Source organism: Canis lupus, chromosome 17 (assembly GCF_003254725.2).
Source record: "Canis lupus dingo isolate Sandy chromosome 17, ASM325472v2, whole genome shotgun sequence".
Classification (NCBI taxonomy): domain Eukaryota; kingdom Metazoa; phylum Chordata; class Mammalia; order Carnivora; family Canidae; genus Canis; species Canis lupus.
The window spans coordinates 25,933,526-25,951,457 of NC_064259.1; the positions used below are offsets into that span (position 1 = coordinate 25,933,526).

The window sequence follows — 17,932 nt, forward strand, 5'->3', positions numbered from 1 at the left end:
TAAAAAGATAATGTACATCTTTGATGAGCACAAGTTGCTGAAGATAATTTTTTCAAAGGCATTTTTATTATCATAGTTAAAATTAAGAGAGAATTCTGATGTTTTCTTTCTTTGTTATTTTTCAGATAAGGCAAAAATGAAGTACTTTTATCTGGTAGAAAAGCTAGCTTACTTTGTATTGTAATATGAATTTTGCAAGTTACTGCTTTCTGCCTATGGTTTTGGAACTGGTTGGATGTGAATCCTTTGAGTCCTCTGGGTGCCTCTTTTTATTTTCTCACTTCAGTATCTTAAGAATCTTTAGTGTTGATGATGATAGCATATCTGTGTTTAGGTAACTATGTAGAAATGTCCCTGTTTTCTCTATGTATGCTATAAGGAATTTGACAAGTAAAGTGTTCAACATTTTTTAAAATATTAATTTAAAAAATGATCCTGTGTTTCCTATTTACCCAGCTAATCTCTGTTGAATACTGAATATATGTCAAGCTTTGTGCTGGTCATTGGGGATACAGTATCAACAAAGTATTTTCCTTCTTGGCCTTTACATTGATTTACATTCTTGTGGGGACAATACACTGTATACAAAGAGAAATATTTAACAGATGTGCTCTGGAGACATATAGAACAGGGTAAGGGAATACGAATGGCACGGGGGTACGGCTGTTTTAGTCAGGTGGCGGGAAGGATCTCAGTGGGAAGGTGATCCATGAAGTGAGGCTCAGGGAAAGATGTGGAGGATCTGGAATGGTGGTGAGTTTGAGTTACCATAGGGAAGTACAGAGCTGGATGAGGACAAGTGTCTAGATGATGAATGTGACCAGGATGCTTGGGTGTTTGGGTTTCTTCCGATAACTGGGGTAAACAGGATGTAACATGTGCTAGGAAGTGTTCCTGCTGGCCTCTTGTGGGGCGGGGGTCCATAATAACATCTTCTTGGGACTGGTCTTAGTGGTTTATCAAGGTATATATATTAGCCATAGTTATCCTAAAAAAGACACTAAAATACTTGATTTATAAACAAGCAGTTAAATGTATTTTAGCATTTCGAGTTGGTGGGTTTATTTCTTCCTTTAAAAAACTTTTCCCTTTTTTCCTGTTTTTCTTTTTTAGTTATTTATTATTTTCATTTTAAAAAAAATTTTGCTTAAGTTTGATTTAGTTAACATATGCTTTATTATTAGTTTCAGAGGTAGAGTTCAGTGATTCATCAGGTTTTGTTTTTTTTTTTTAAAGATTTTATTTATTTATTCATGAGAGACACAGAGAGAGAGGCAGAGACACAGGTAAAGGGAGAACCAGGCTCCATGCAGGGAGCCCGATGTGGGACTCCATCCCAGGTCTCCAGGATCACACCCTGGGCTGAAGGTGGCGCTAAACTGCTGAGCCACCTGGGCTGCCCTCATCAAGTTTTTTTTTTTTTTTTTTTTTTTAAGATTTTATTCATGAGAGAAACAGAGAGAGGGGCAGAGACATAGGCAGAGGGAGAAGCAGGCTAGGCTCCCTATGGGGAGTCTGACATGAGACTTGATCCCAGGACTCCAGGATCACAACCTGAACCAAAGGCAGATGCTCAACCACTGAGCCACCTGGCGTCCCAGTGATTCATCAGTCTTATATAACACCCAGTGCTCAATTCACCACTTGCCCATCACTCAGTGACCCCATCCCTCCTTCCCACCCCTCCAGCAATCCTCGGTTTGTTTCCCAGAGTTGAGAGTCTCTTATGGTTTCCCTTTCCGATTCCATGCCCACCCCTGCCCCTGTCTTGTTCCTTTCTACTGTGAAGTACTTCTGAAATAATTAACTCTAGTAATCTCTGGGGTAGGTAACTCATCTCCTAACTTGCAGGGGGGAAGGTGATAAATTTGAGTTTTATACTTTCCCCCCAAGGACTTTATAACATTTTTGTTCTCTGTCCTCTTCCAACTCTCATCCAAGTCAGACCTGACCTGGGGACTGATCCCTTTAGAGGAAAGCTGTTTGATTATTACAGTGATGCATAGTGCCAGGCATGATTCTTCCAAGGAGATGAGGTTTTTTATTTTATTTTTTATTTATTTATTTTAAAGATTTTATTTACTTATTCATGAGAGACACACAGAGAAAGAGAGGCTGGCAGAGACATAGGCAGAGGGAGAAGCAGGCTCCCTGCAGGAAGCCCAATGTGGGACTCGATCCTGGGACTCTGGGATCACATCCTGAGCCAAATGCAGATGCTCAATCGCTGAGCCACCCAGGCGTCCCAGGAGATGAGTTTTTTAGTTCCAAGTAAATCTTTAATTCATAAGAAGTAGGGCAAGGAACTTCTATGTGAGGAGGGCTTTTAGGTGCCCCAGCAATACTTTGTGATCTGCACCACTCCCTTCTTTTGTTGATTCCAAAGGAAGCATACAGCCTACACTAGAAAAATCCAGATGAACCCTTGTCAACTCCTTCTTGCATTTATTGATCCTTCCTCCTATCCATTCTTTGTGTATGATACTGAAGCAGATAATAAGAGGAATTAGAGGGGCACCTAGGTGGCTCAGCAGTTGAGCGTCTGCCTTTGGCTTAGGGCATGGCATGATCTTGGGTTCTGGGCTCGAGTCCTGCATCGGGCTCCTTGGAGTGAGCCTGCTGCTCCCTCTGCCTCTCTCTCTGTCTCTGTCTAAAATTTATATCCTATATAATTGACTGACCTATATATAAATATCCCTTACCTTTTATTCCCAAAGAATATTTTAGGCAAAAAGAGAACACTTGTGTTCGTCCTATCCCTTTTCTGAACTCTTGAACTTCTTTCTGTGCCCTTTTCTTAACAAGGCTCATATTTGGGCTTATAATTATTTATGTATATTCCTTATCCCTCCCACAAGACTATAAACTCCCCATTTCAGGGACAAGGCTTTGTTCTTCTCTCGGTCTTCTACAAGGCCCAGTATAGTACAATGCTTCAGTCATAGCTGTTGCTCAATAATGGATGCAGAAGAAGAGAATGAATGAAATATATTTGACCCCTGGAAAGGATTTCTTTCTTTCCTATAACTTGATGCTCTATTGCTTCCCTTAGTTTTATGATTTTAGTAGTGCTATGTGATGTGAAGGATAACTACTTGTTTTATCTTGTTTTAACTCCCTTGTTTTAGGAAGGGATATGCCCCTTCCTCATCATTGAAATCTTGTTTTGAGGATCAAATTCAAGAATGTCCTGAAAGTACCTTTGAGTAAGTCGAGCTGGTGCACCCATAGCATTCAGGGATGAGCGGGGCCATCTGATTGCTGGTTTGTAGGAGAGTATTCTGTTTTCAAGGAATAGGAATTCCTAAGTGGATAAGACCTGTTTGAAATTGGCAGTAGATGTGGGAGAGAAGGGAGCAGAGAGGAAAGAAACGGCATATTCTTTCTTGCTGGGCATCCATTTCCCTTCTGTGGCAACAGTGTGGTGGCCTGGAACTAAGGGTATCAACTATTGAGACTATGAAGTGTCTTTGGTTAATAGAAGCGCAAGAATAACACAAGTCTTAATATTTCTGCCCCTGGATTGTAAGCACTTGAAGGGATGGGGGCCATAGTTACCGGCTATTTGTTAAATATTTATTGAATAAACAAATGAATGGCTCATTTTTCCTGAGTTTTGTTCAGTTTTAATAAACTGTCTTAAAGTTTACTAAAATGGTAAAATCTTTTTTTGGGGGGGAGAAATTTTTAGTAGTGTTTTCCTATTGGTGTAGCATGTTGAAATATATGAGAGAGATGTTGGGAGAATGTTTTAGTTCAGGAATGTCAGAAGCTTATCCTAAAAGGAATACTTTATTTTTTTAAGGTTGTCATAATGTAGTGCTGTTTCTGAGATATTTGATCCACACATTTCAGGAAAACTGAATGACTCATAGTAAAAATAACCCATATTGTTTTAGAGAACCATTTATGTTGTATCGGCTTGATAATTTAAAATTAGCTGTTATCTACGTTATTTCCTTTCAGATGGGCCAAGTCAGTGACATTCAGTAATGCTTTTAATTTCCTTTCATTGTTGAAAATGGGAACAATTTAGTTAATTCATACAGGTGTTTCAGTTTTCATTGGCAAAAGTTTTGCTTAAGTGTAAATTGATACTGGCAGCCTGCCTTCTGAGTGTCTGCCTGAAGCCCCAAAGTCTCTGTAAATGAAGAAAGGAAAAAGACCTGTAGAAGTTATATGTTATATTGTGTGTATTCTCTCTTTCTGCTATTAATTTTAAAGCTATTTAATAAATGCTTATCTATGAACATAAAATAGTTTGCAAGCCATTTTTACAGATTAAAATGATTGCCTATATTTCTTTTAGGGCATACTCATTACTTTTCTAAGATAGGCAATAGAACTTTGCAAGATAGCTGTGATATTTCTGATAGTTTATGTTAACATTACATGATGACACATTCTATATTAAGCAGGTATAGCTCAGGATTTTGATTTTCTTTCTGGTTTGAATATTTGTCTTTCAAAATGTTACTTGTACATTTTAATTTAATAGGCATTTATTGATAATGAACATTGTAGTGATCTCTGAGTTAAGTTGGTAACTTTTTTTTTTTTTAAAGATTCTCTCCATTTATTCATGAGACAGAGAGAGAGAGAGAGAAAGAGAAAGGCAGAGGCACAGAGGGAGAAGCAGGCTCCACGGAGGGAGCCCGATGTGGGACTCGATCCCGGTTCTCCAGGGTCAGGCCCTGGGCTGAAGGCGGCGCTAAATTGCTGAGCCACCGGGGCTGCCCTAAGTTGGTAACTTTTAAAGAAGAGATAGACATGCTTTATTTTTTCTCTCAGTTCATAGGTTAACTGTTATTAAACAGAGGATTATTAAGTATTTTTGACTGTAGTTGAACTGAGTTCCTTGTATATATCCTACTTCAGGAATAGACAGAATGAGTAATAGGATTAGTGGGATCAAAGCTCTTCTTACCACCATCTACTTTGGTCACTGCTAGACTTCTCTCTTCACTGTTAACCATGGCTTAAGGTTAATACTTATTTGTGGGTTTACTTCTATTTTTTTTTTAAAGATTTTATTTATTTATTCATGAGAGACACACACAGAGAGAGAGAGAGAGAGAGAGAGAGAGAGAGGCACAGACACAGGCAGAGGAAGAAGCAGGCTCCATGCAAGGAGCCCAATGTGGGACTTGATCCTGGGTTTCCAGGATCACACCCTGGGCTGAAAGTGGCGCTAAACCGCTGAGCCACCCGGGCTGCCCTGTGGGTTTACTCTAACTGTCCTGATTTTGAACTTCAACTGTAAGCAACTACAAAACTGGACAAAATATTTGAAGCAGCAAGTGCAAAATGGGATATTAAGTCATAACCAAATAGTGTTTATCTCAAGAGTGCATAATTGGATTAATATGAAACAATCAATGCAGTTCATCCTGTTAGTATAGTAAAAGGGAAAAGCCAAATGATTATCTCAATAGAAGCACAAAATCAGGGGCACCTGGGTGACTCAGTGGTTGAACGTCTGCCTTTGGCTCATGTCACGATCCTGGGGTCCTGGGATTGAGTTCCGCATTGGGCTTTCCGCAGGGAGCCTGCTTCTCCCTCTGCCTCTCTCTGTGTCTCTCATGAATAAATGAATAAAATCTTTAAAATAAATCAAATCTTTAAAAAAAAAAAGCATTTGAAAAAATTTTAACAAACCTTATATTATAATTTTACTTATAAAGTGTGTTTGAATATATATCATATTAATATGTAGAATACCAATATAAATGTTACATAATATTTTATTATATTAATTCTTAGTAAACTAGGAATAGAAGGGAATGTCAACCTAGTAAAGAACATCAATGAAGAATCTCTATTTTTGTTTTTTAAGATTTATTTATGAGAGAGAGAGACAGAGAGAGAGAGACAGAGAGAAAGACGCAGGAGGAAGGAGAAGCAGGCTCCATGCCAGGAGCCCGATGTGGGACTTGATCCCGGGAATCCAGGATCGCGCCCTGGGCCAAAGGCAGGCGCCAAACTGCTGAGCCACCCAGGGATCCCCAAGAATCTATTTAAATCGCTATGGACAGGCAGCCCAGGTGGCTCAGCAGTTTGGCGCCACCTTCAGCCCAGGGCGTGATCCTGGAGACCCGAGATTAAGTCCCACATCAGGCTCCCTGTGTGGAACCTGCTTCTCCCTCTACCTGTGTGTCTGCCTCTCTTTCTCTCTAAGTCTCTCGTGAGTAAATAAATAAAATCTTTAAAAAATAAAATAAAATAAAATAAAATCATTATTGACGAAAAACAACCTTTCCTCCTTAAGATCAGGAAAATGGCACTTCAGTTCTCCATAGAATTGGAAATCCCAGCTAGTGCAGTAAAACATGAAGAGGATGCAGAAGGTACGGGGATTGAAAAGGAAGCTATAAAACTATCATTATGTATAGATGACACAATTGTATACATCGGAAATAGTAAAGAATTGATACTAAAGCTACTGGAAGTAATAGGTGAGATCTGAGAAGAATTCAAGGTCAATTAAAAGAAGAATCAGTTGTGTCGCACCTGGGTGGCTCAGTTGGTTAAGTGTCTGCCTTCAGCTCAGGTCATGATCCCAAGCTCTTGGAATTGAACCCCAATTTTGGGCTCCCTGCTCAGTGGGGAGTCTACTTCTCCTTCTTCCTTTGTCCCTACCCCTGTTCGTGCTCTCTCTCTCTCTCTCTCAATCTCTCACTCTCAAACAGGTAAATCTTAAAAGAAAAAAAAATCAGTTTTGTTTATATATTCCTAGCAACGAATAATTGGGAAAGACATTTTAAAATTATTTAGAATAGCATAAGGTATCAAATATTTAATGATAAATTTAACTGAAGTATATGACTTGTATACTAAAAATGACAATGCTATGAGAAATTAAAGAAGATCTAAATAAATTGAAAAGTCACAATATCCATAGATTGGAAGACTCAATATTGATGAATTGATAGTAATCCCAAAATGGAGTTATAAATTAAATCTAATAGTGTTCAGATTCCCAGTGGGCTTTTTTTCTTTTCAGAAATCAACAAGCTGATTCTAAACTTTATTTGGAGGACTTCAGCTTTTGTGATGGCCAAGTAAGCTCTGATTGGAACCATCTTTCTGCAGATAAAAATGACAAACTATGGGCAAAATGCAAGAAATAAAAAAAAAAAAAACTACATGATGACAGTTGAGAATGACCAAAGGCAGAAGGATTCTGGAGATGATTTTTTTTGCTTGGAAGAAAAGAACGACATTGGGTGGTTTTCTTGTTTCTCTCCTATGGCTGAATCCCATTGTCTTACGTCCAGGGCAGCTAAAACTCTGATAGCAATTCGGCAGTCTTTCTGAGGACAAACATTGAGGTTACCATGCTGCTGGAATGTGAGGAAGAACATTTCATAAAGGAGAGCGTCACAGATGAGGATTCTTCCATTCTGTCTGTAAATGTTGTTTAAGTTATGCATGTGTAGGGTACACTCTAAGCAGCTCAGTTAATGACAAAGGAACTCAGATGAAATTCTGAGCAGCCACCTAGGAGACTATGTGTACATATTCAGTCAAACCAGGTTATGTGTTAAAACGTAAAAAGCCAACACTTTGTAACAGAACAACGGAATTCACGCTCAAGAATATAACATTCGACAGTCATTAAGAAGGGTACATGATGAGATGTGTAGTGAGTGTTATACTATGTATTAGCATATTGAATTTAAATAAAATTAAAAAAATTTTTTTAAAAAGCATTCACAATATGTAGGATATCATCCACAATTGTTCAGCAAATGAAGAATGAAGAAAATGTGAGCAATTTATAAGAGCAAAGTCAATGGAGACCAAGTCCAACATGACCTAGATGTTGGAATTAACAGACAAGGATTAAAGAAATTCTTTAATTATATTAGGTAACATAAAGGAAAAATTTTCTTAATAGTCCCAAAGAGGAATTTGTAGAAGAAAAATGAGAAGTATAAGGAACCACAGGGAAATCTTAAAACTGAACATACGATAAGTAAAATAAAAATTCTCTGGATGAAATTTACAGTTGAATGGAGATGATACAAGAGAGAGTTAGAGAACATGTAGATCAATAGAGGCTAATAACCTGTGTGAAGAACCAGAAAGACAGGGAAGATAAAAATAATGAATAAGATCTCTTGGATATGTGGGATAGTATCAGAACATTCAACATACAAGTTGAATTGAAGCCAGAAGGAAAGAGAGAATAGAGCAAAAAAACAATTTGAAGAAATACTGGCTAAAACATTTCCCAAATGTATGAATGTTCAATATTTATGGATTTAAGAAGCACCCTGAGACCTAAGCAGTGTGAAACAAAGTAAATCAGGCCTGAGTATGTTATAGTCAGCCTAGTAAGATAAAACATAAAGAGAACATCTTGATAAGAAACAGAGAAAAGTGACACATTAAAGCAAAAAAAGATTGCAAATATCTCTAACTTCAGAAGCTATGGAGGGCACAAGACAGTGGAACAGCATTTTTAAAGTGTTCAAATGAAAAATGTATCAACTCAGAATTCTATACTTAATAAAAATATCTTTCAAGAATTATGGCCAGGATGTGTCTGGGTAGCTCAGTCAGTTAAGCAGCTGACTCTGGATTTTGGCTCAGGCCATGATCCTAGGGTCCTGGGATTGAGCCATGTATCAGACTCCACAGTCAGTGGGGAGTCTGCTTCCTCTTTCTTTCTCTTCCTCTGCCCCTCCCACATTTGTGTGTGTGCATTCTCTTTCTCTTTCAAAAAAATAAATAAATCTTAAAAAAAAAGAATTGTGGCCAAATGAAGACCTTTTTAGATGAAAGAAAACTAAGAATTTATTGTCAGCAAGCCCTTACTGTTAAAAAAAAAATGCTAAATGAAATTTTTCAGGCTGAAGTGAAATAATTTCATACAGACACCTAGATGTTTAGTGGGAAATAGTATCTGAAATGGTAAATATGTGGATAAGTATAAAAGAACATCATTTTCCTTACAGTATCTTTAAGGTCTATATTTCTATCTAAAATTATGAAATTCTCTCTTGGCATTTTCTAAACTATGTAGAAAGCATGCAAGGGGTGGATAAATGTATTGACATGATTACAAGTTTTCTACATTTTATGTGAAGAATTACACTATTAATTCTAAGAACATCATGGACAAATAAAGATACTGTCATTCTAGAGCAACAATTTACAAATACAAAAGCATCTAGGGGCACCTGGCTTACTCAGTTGGTAGAGTATACAACTCTTGATCTCAGGGTCATGAGTTCAAGCCCCATGTTGGGCATGAAGCCTACTTAAAAAATAAATTATTTAAAATTATTAAACCATCTAGCTAAAACTCCAATGCTATGTTAAAATGGCAATCTGAAATACATTCAAATAACCCCAAAAGAAAGCAGGAATGGCAGTATAATAGGATTACAAATGCATTCAACCATATCTATAATTGTGTTAAATATTAATGGATAAATATTCCAAATAAAAGTCAAAGGTGGTCAGAATGGAAAAAAAAAACAACTCAAGATACAAGTATATGATCTAAGAAATTTATTTTATTATTATTATTTTTTAAAGATTTATTTTTTATTTATTTATGATAGAGAGAGAGAGGCAGAGACACAGGCAGAGGGAGAAGCGGGCTCCATGCTGGGAGCCTGACACGGGACTCGATCCCGGGACTCCAGGATCGCGCCCTGGGCCAAGGGCAGGCTTCAAACTGCTGAGCCACCCAGGGATCCCCCTAAGAAGTGTATTTTAAATATAAAGACTCAGATTGAAAATAAATGGATAGAAAATACTATCCCATGAAACATTAAATATAAAAAGTCTGGATTTGTTAAATTAATATCAAATGAAATGGGTTTCATTACAAAGACTATTTTCAGAGACAGAGAGGGCTATTTCATAATAAAGGGAAAATTTACTAACAATACATAATAATCATAAATGTATATGTGCTTAATAACAGCTAACAACATATGAAGCAAAAATTGGTAGAATTAAAGTGAGAAATAGATAATGTCACAGTCATATTTGGAGATTTTTAACATTTCCCTCAGCAATTGATAGGACAACTAGACAAAAACACTGATAATAATAATAGATAATTTCAAGAATACTACCAACTAGCTTGACTGAATTGATATTTATAGAACAACACACTCAGAATACATGTTTTTTTTTCAAGTGCATTTGATATGTTCAACAAGACCATATACTGGGGCAGTTAAATAAGTTTCAATAAAAAAATAAGCATCATATGGAATATGTTCTCTTTCCACAGTGGAATTAAAGTTTACATAAATAACTTTGATATCTGAAAAAACTTTAAATATTTGGAAACCAAATAAATAAACAACATACTTAATCTGTGACTCAATAAAAAAATCACAAAGGAATTTATATATAAAAATCTGTTATTTACCTAAATTTCCTAATTTTCTTAAGGTAAAATTGTTGTAGCTTTGGGGTGATGAGCAGTTTTCAGCTAGGACACTAAGTCCGTGAACCATAATAGAAAAACTGGGATGCCTGGGTGGCTCAACAGTTAAGCATGTCTGCTTTCGGCCCAGGGCGTAATCCTGGAGGCCCGGGATCGATTCCCAATTGGGCCCCCTGCATGAAGCCTGCTTCTCCCTCTGCACATGTCTCTGCCTCTCTTTCTGTGTCTCTCATGAATAAATAAATAAAAGTTAAAAAAAAAACCTGGATAAAAAGATTTTTTGGACTTCATTTAAATTAAAATCTACACTTTGAAGGACATCATTAAGAAAATGAAAGACAAGGGCACCTGGGTGGCTTAGTTAGTTGAGCATCTGCCTTCACCTCAGGTCATGATCCCAGGGTTCTGGGATAGAGTCCCACGTTGGGCTCTTTGCTCAGCAGGGAGTCTGCTTCTCCTTCTCCCCGTGCCCCTCCCCCAAGCTCATGCTCTCTGTCTCTCCCTCTAATAAATAAATAAGATCTTAAAAAAAAAAAAAAGAAAAGGTAAGTCTGAGCAAATATTCACAGTACATGTATCTCATAAAGGACTTGTTTTCAGAATAAATAAAGACCTCTTCCAACTTAACAGGACAAAGCAATTGAAAATGGAGAAAAGATTTGAACAGACCTTCCACCAAAGATATATGAATGACCAACAAGAATATGGACAATGCTTAATACCAGTAGTCATTGGGAAAATGCATTTTATTTTATTTTAAAGATTTTATTTATTCATGAGAGACAGAGAGGGAGAGAGAGAGACAGAGACAGAGATATAGGCAGAGAGAGAAGCAGTCTCCACGCAGGGAACCCAATGTGGGACTGGATCCCGGGTCTCCAGGATCACTCCCTGAGCTGAAAGCGGTGCTAAACCGCTGAGCCAACCAGGCTGCCTGGGAAAATGCATTTTAAAACTCCACTATATATCACTTAAAAGACTTCATCCTATGTGAGGTAGTTGGAACTCTTATCTATTGTAAATGTAACATAATGCAAAATGGTATAATGACTTTGGAACACAGTTTGGTATTTTCTCATAGAGTTAATCATCAGTGCTACCTCTAGGTAGTTATCTAGGAGAAATAAAAATATATGTCCCCACAAAGACATATATACATATGTTCATACCTGTTTTATTTTTTTTTAAAGATTTTATTTATTTATTCATGAGAGATTCTGGACTCTGGGATCACACCCTGAGCCAAAGGCAGCTGCTCAACTACTGAGCCACCCAGGCATCCCTGTTCATACCTGTTTAATTTATGATAGCTTAAAACTAGAGAAAACCCAAATGTCCATCAACAAGGGAGTAATAAACTACAGTACATCCACCTAAAGAAATGATACTGAGCAGTTAAAAGAAATGAAGTGCTGATACATTTAACAGTATGGGTGAATCTGAAAAATATAATTTTAATTTTGAGTTAAAGAAGCCTGATTCCATTTAGTTGGAATTCTATGGTAGATAAAACTAAATCATAGTGACAGAGAATAGATTACAGATTGGTTTCCAGGGAACTTTTCTGGCTAATAGAAATTTGTATATCTTGATTTTCATGGTGGTTGCATAGGTGTATACATTTGTGAAAACAGCAAACTCTACACTAAATATGGGTTTATTTTGTTGTACTGGTCTTACATTTCAATATAGTCACTAATAACCTAAAAGGGAATTATTTAGAGCTATAATATTATGATTGATGAGCTTATTAAGATCAATTTTGGTTTCAGTGTAGGTTAGTCCTTGTCATCAATTTCAGAAGTATAACACAAAATACAGCCTACCTGATGTGTTAAGTGGAAAGAATGTAGACAGAGAACAAAAGTAAGTTGTTCAATCTCCACATGTAGTATGAAGTTTACTTTTTTTAAAAAATCAAAAACATGCTAATTTTCCTCAAATATTATTGGAAACCTCTGTTCAAAAGAAACTTCAAATTCAGGTGGAGGAATATACAATTTAGCGCTCCACTTGTACTTTTGACCTTTAGCACCTAACACAGGTCATTGATGTGTTGAGTTGAATAGTCCCCCCTCTTGATTGAGTCATCAGAAACAGCAAACAGAAAGATAGTTAAGATGAATGTAAAACCTTAAGAATTCATGAGGAAGGAAACGTGTATAAAAATAGCATAGGTAGGGTAGCCCCGGTGGCTCAGCGGTTTAGCGCCACATTCGGCCTGGGGCGTGGTCCCGGGATCAAGTCCCATGTCGGGCTCCCTGCATGGAGCCTGCTTCTCCCTCTGCCTGTGTTTCTGCCTCTCTCTCTCACTGTGTGTCTCTCATAAATAAATAAATAAAATCTTTAAAACAAAAATAGCATAGGTAATTGACATCTTCTAAAATACAGTGAGGTATTAATACAGAATTTCAAGCAACTTCTTGTGTTAATGGTATTAAAATACAACTAATTAGACTTGAATTATTTTAAGTCTATAAGTGCCATTTTTAGTAAAATCTATGTAAGGCCTGGAGATTAAAATATTGGTTGTGTGGCACAATGTTAAGTTGGTTGAAAAATATATAGGAATTATTTATATTATCCTTGAAATTTTTCTGAAGGAGAAAAATAAAAAGTCAAAGTCAGAAAAACCTCTGGCACAAAACTATACAGAAAATGAGCAAAGCCCATCATTGCTTTATGGCCAGTTAAGCGTTCTTATTTGAGGTTGAAGATAAATGCAGGCTCTCTGGGATGTGTTCAGATGACCATTGAACTTCTCTCAACCTGCCTGTGTCTCACTGGGTTTCCCCCTCGTGGCTTGCCACATATTGTCTGTTTCCTGTAGCAAAGAAAACGGGGAAGCATAATGAAATTAAACACATAGATTAAAATAAAGAAGGGGGACTCCTGGACCAGAGACCAGAGGCTCCCGTGGTCAGAGATCAAGAGGGATGGAATTACCTGACCTAATGGCACTTTCAGAACTTTCTACTAAGCCAAGACCCTCAAGCAAGACTGAAGGAATCCTGAATTCATGGTGTGGCCTTGCTGTGGCAGCGGAAACCATTTCCTCTGGAGAAAAACATCAACAGTCCCAAGTTAAAATTGAGCAGTGAGCTCACAATTAAAGATCAACAGAGAGAAGTCAGGCCACCAAGACTGAGTCCACAAAGACAACAAACAGTTTTATGATTCATAATATAGACCATCTATATATGGGATGTTTAAAGAAATAAAGAATGCACTAATCAAAAGATAGCTAAAATCTTTTGTTTACTAGATTTTTATAATTTGGGAGGGGAAATGTAACTTTTAGATTTTATTTTTTTAAGAGAGCAAGAGTGTGTGCATATGCACATGAGCTGTGTGGGGAGGGGCAGAAGGAGAGAGAAAATCTTGAGCAGGCTCCAAGTCCAATGTGAGCCACCAGGGGGCTCAGTCTCATGACTGGGAGCTCATGACCTGAGCCAAAATAAAAAATTGGATGCTTAACTGACTGAACCATCCAGGTGCCCCAGAAATAATTTGGAATTAAAAAACAGAATAAAAAAAATGCAGCTCATGCTTCACACCAGAGAGGTGTTGTAAAACACCAAGTAGTTGTGTATGACACGTTTCAGAAATTGTAGTCTAAGAAACTCTTAGAAGTATACCTAAGAAACTCTTGCATGTACATCAGTAGATATGTGTGTGAATGTCTAATAATAGCAACATTTGTCATCATGGCGGAGAAACTGGAAACAACCTAAATGATTGTTGATAGGAGAAAGGACAAATAAATTGTGATATTTTATATAATTATGAAATATTATACAACAGTGAAGTGAAAATAAATGGGCTATAGCTATAAGCAACAACATGGATGAGTTTTATAAATGTAATAAGTTAAACTAGTTTCAGATTCACAGGTTTTTATACTATTACACTTTATAACTTAAAGTTTAGTTACTTATAATCCTCTATATATCAAATAATAAAAAAATGAAATCTAAAAACTATTTTGAACAATGGCAAGATGGTTGAAATACTATTTGATAAACCAGTTTAAAGAATAAACAGTTCTGATTTCATTGCATACATTTTAATTTAATTTTATTTATTATTTTTTTAAAGAGAGAGCTCTTTTAAAATTTTTTTTTTATTTTATTTTACTTATTAGTGATAGGCACACAGTGAGAGAGAGAGAGAGGCAGAGACACAGGCAGAGGGAGAAGCAGGCTCCATGCACCGGGAGCCCGATGTGGGATTCGATCCTGGGTCTCCAGGATCGCGCCCTGGGCCAAAGGCAGGTGCTAAACCGCTGCGCCACCCAGGGATCCCTACATTTTAATTTTAAAGTGAATCTTATTGCTGTTCATTAGGCTGGTGAGAAGCTGAATCAGTGATGATGGAGAACATTAATAGAAGGTAGAGGAAAAAGCCTTAAGAAAGAAAAGCTCCAGATACAGGAGGAATATATAGGACTTACAGTTAAGTTGGTAATACATTTGATGTTAAGGGGTCTTGTTCAAACTTGTGGCTTTGTGCTTCTGCTTTTGGCAATCACTGAAACTAAAGAAATCTCTTAGGCTTTTTGATATTATGAATTAACATGATGTTCCAGCTTTAAAATAGTTCCTATGTTTTAGGTCGGTCTGTTTCTCATGACAATGTGAAAGGTGCATCTGGTAGTGCTGATGAACTGGCATCTCCAGAGTGTAGGTTTTGTGTGTGTGTGTGTGTGTGTGTGTGTGTGTGTGTGTGTGTTTAGGCAGATAAATGACCCAACAGTTTGATCTCTCTCTGGTGTCTGCTTTCTATATGAATATCTGCAGAACAGAGAACAGATTTGAAAGTGAGCTTTGAATGTGTTGTAATGACAGGAGATTTGGAATCTCAGGATTTGCCAAGCATGCTCCTAGATATTGTGGAAGAAATAAAGGTATAAAACATAGGACTTGCCTGCATGGAATTTTTAATTTAGCTCAGATCAGATAAACTTAGGGAAATGTAATTGGCAATACCAGGCAGTTTAAACCACAAATTGATAGTACAGATAAATAAATCCCCTGGCTGCTCAGAAAAGAAGAAAATATTTAGGACAGAGCAAAGAAAGCTTTGTTCACTAAGGGAGGATTTGAATTGGGCCTTGAAAGACAGATGGGGTTTAGATGGAGTGATAGCAAGAGCAAAGGCAAGGAGATGGTGAAGTGTGAGTTGTACCGGGTTCAGTTAACTGGATTGGAAGATTTAGTTAAGGCAATAGTGATTAGGGGAAAACAGATTTGTGACAGATTTTAAATGGTCTATGGAGCAAGGCCTGGGAATTTGGATTGCAGTTCTACTGGGGATAATTTATAGACTAAATTGGGAATTTTAAACTTATTGTCATTTGATACAGACTTTAACAATGGATGCTTTTTTAAATAGTTCATTAAGAAGGGGGAATACTTCTGCTCTTTATAGTATTTCTTTGTTCCTTGCATTAAGGTCAGCCTGACCTGGGTAGGCATCATCTGATTTGGCTTGAGTATAGCAAACAATTATGGACTCACAAAGAGAGCTCTGAATTGGCTTTGATTTATGGGTGGAAAAGCAGCTATCTGAAAGCTCCTTCCTTCACGTTTAAGGGAGCAGACTGGCTGGCTGTCATATAAAAGATCCCAGTGACCTCTGGTAGAAGATTATTGGAAATGTGCAGTGATAAGAGTGAAAAGGAAATTTGTTTTTAATAGAAACAACACTCCAGATTTTCTTTGAGGGTGTTACAGAATTTTCTTTACTGCTCTGCTGGGAATGATGGCAATGTTTCATGTTGTGGAATTGTTAGCTACATAAAATAGTGTGTGTGTGTGTGTGTGTGTGTGTGTATGGTGTGTCATAATATTAAAATTTACTTTTTAGTGTGAGTTACAGTGGTACTCATTGACTTTTTCATTTCAGTTAACTGAGTTTCCTTAGATGTTAGATTAGTTCTTTTTTTAGTATGTTAGATTAGTTCTTCTTTTAGTATGAGTCTGAGCACCAGCCCAGGTGGTGTATCTTAAAGTGATAATAAGCTCCTGCTGAGGCATGCAGAACAGTTTTCCTTTTGCTCTCAAAATATCTGCTTGTGAACACTTGCTTAAGTGAATTGATTCTTTAACTTATAAAACATATAAGTAAAAGTAAAAGACATTATAAAGTTTATTTCAAGTATCATAGTAATAATATTTAGAGTATATGTTATAAATTTATGATATAAATATGAATTAGTAATATTAATAATGAATATTATAGAGTATATGAATATTGTACACTTATAAAAGCTTGCTGGATCAGTGAATCGCCTTTCATAGATTTTGGTCAATGAGAGTTGAGAAATGAGAGAACTTTTCTTAAAACAGTCACACAAATGTTACCACTCATATTTAGGTGGTTTCTGACCTTTGCCCTGAAGTGTGAAAGTGGTGAGAATTACATCTCTTATACAAGTGTATGGTTGCAAATGACACAGCATTCTTTAGCACTGTCCTAATTTTCAAAGTACTGTGAGTTGAACACACCAAATTTCTTACGCTGCTGCTGCTACTGCCTTTTTTTTTTTTTTTAAACTGGATTTTTAGCTAGAAGTCATACTTCTGTGATGCAGTATTTCATCAAATTACTTGAGTAAGCAGATTCTAAGTAAAAATAGATAGGCTTAAAAAAAGATAGCATATACAACCATATGGTCCCACTTACCTGAGGTACTTAGAATACTCAAATGCACAGAATCAGAAGTAGAATGGTGATTGCCAGGGGCAGAGAGTATTGGAGACTTGATGTTTAATGGGTACAGGGTTTCAGGTACAAGATGGAAAGAGTCCTGGAGATTAGTTGGACAACCATGTAAATGTACTTAACTATAAACTTAAAAATGGTTTAAAAATATAAAATGGAAGAAACAGAAACAAGATGATTAAAAAATGGTTAAGGTGGTGGAGTGCCTTGGGGCATCTAGGTGGCTCAGTTGGTTAAGCATCTAACTCTGGATTTCTGCTCAGGTCATAATCTTAGGGCTCTGGGATCGAGCCCCAAGTTGGTCTCTGTGCTCAGTGGGGAATCTACTTGATTGAGGATTCTCCCCTTCCCTCTTCCTTTGTCCCTCCCCTGCTTCCATGCTCGTGCTCTCTCTCTCTCTCAAATCAATCAATCTTATAAAAAAAAAAGATGGTGGGGGTGCCTGGGTGGCTCAATCAATTATGCATCCTACTCTTGATCTCAGTTCAAGTCTTGATCTTAGAGTTGTGAGTTCAAAGCTCTGCACTGGGCTCTGCGCTGGAGGTGGAGCCTACTTTACCATCTTACCTACTTTAAGATGGTAATTTTTATGTTCTATGTATTTTACCACAATTAAAAAAAAATTACAAAGAGAAAAAAGATAGCACCTACAATAAAGGTCAAAGACATGAACTTTCAAGAAATAAATCTTTCAGAAGATATAGAAGACCTCTATCCTAAAATCTACAAAACCTTATAAGAGAGATTAGTGAAGACTTAAATGGGGGCATCTGCTGTATTCATGGAGGA

General features: G+C 37.0%; 1 protein-coding gene across 2 annotated transcripts in view; it reads left to right on the plus strand.

Annotated features, from left to right (window-relative positions):
- The window catches only part of TTC27 (tetratricopeptide repeat domain 27), a 172,784-nt gene that overhangs the window by 44,068 nt on the left and 110,784 nt on the right, over nt 1-17,932 (plus strand). The window lies entirely within an intron of this gene.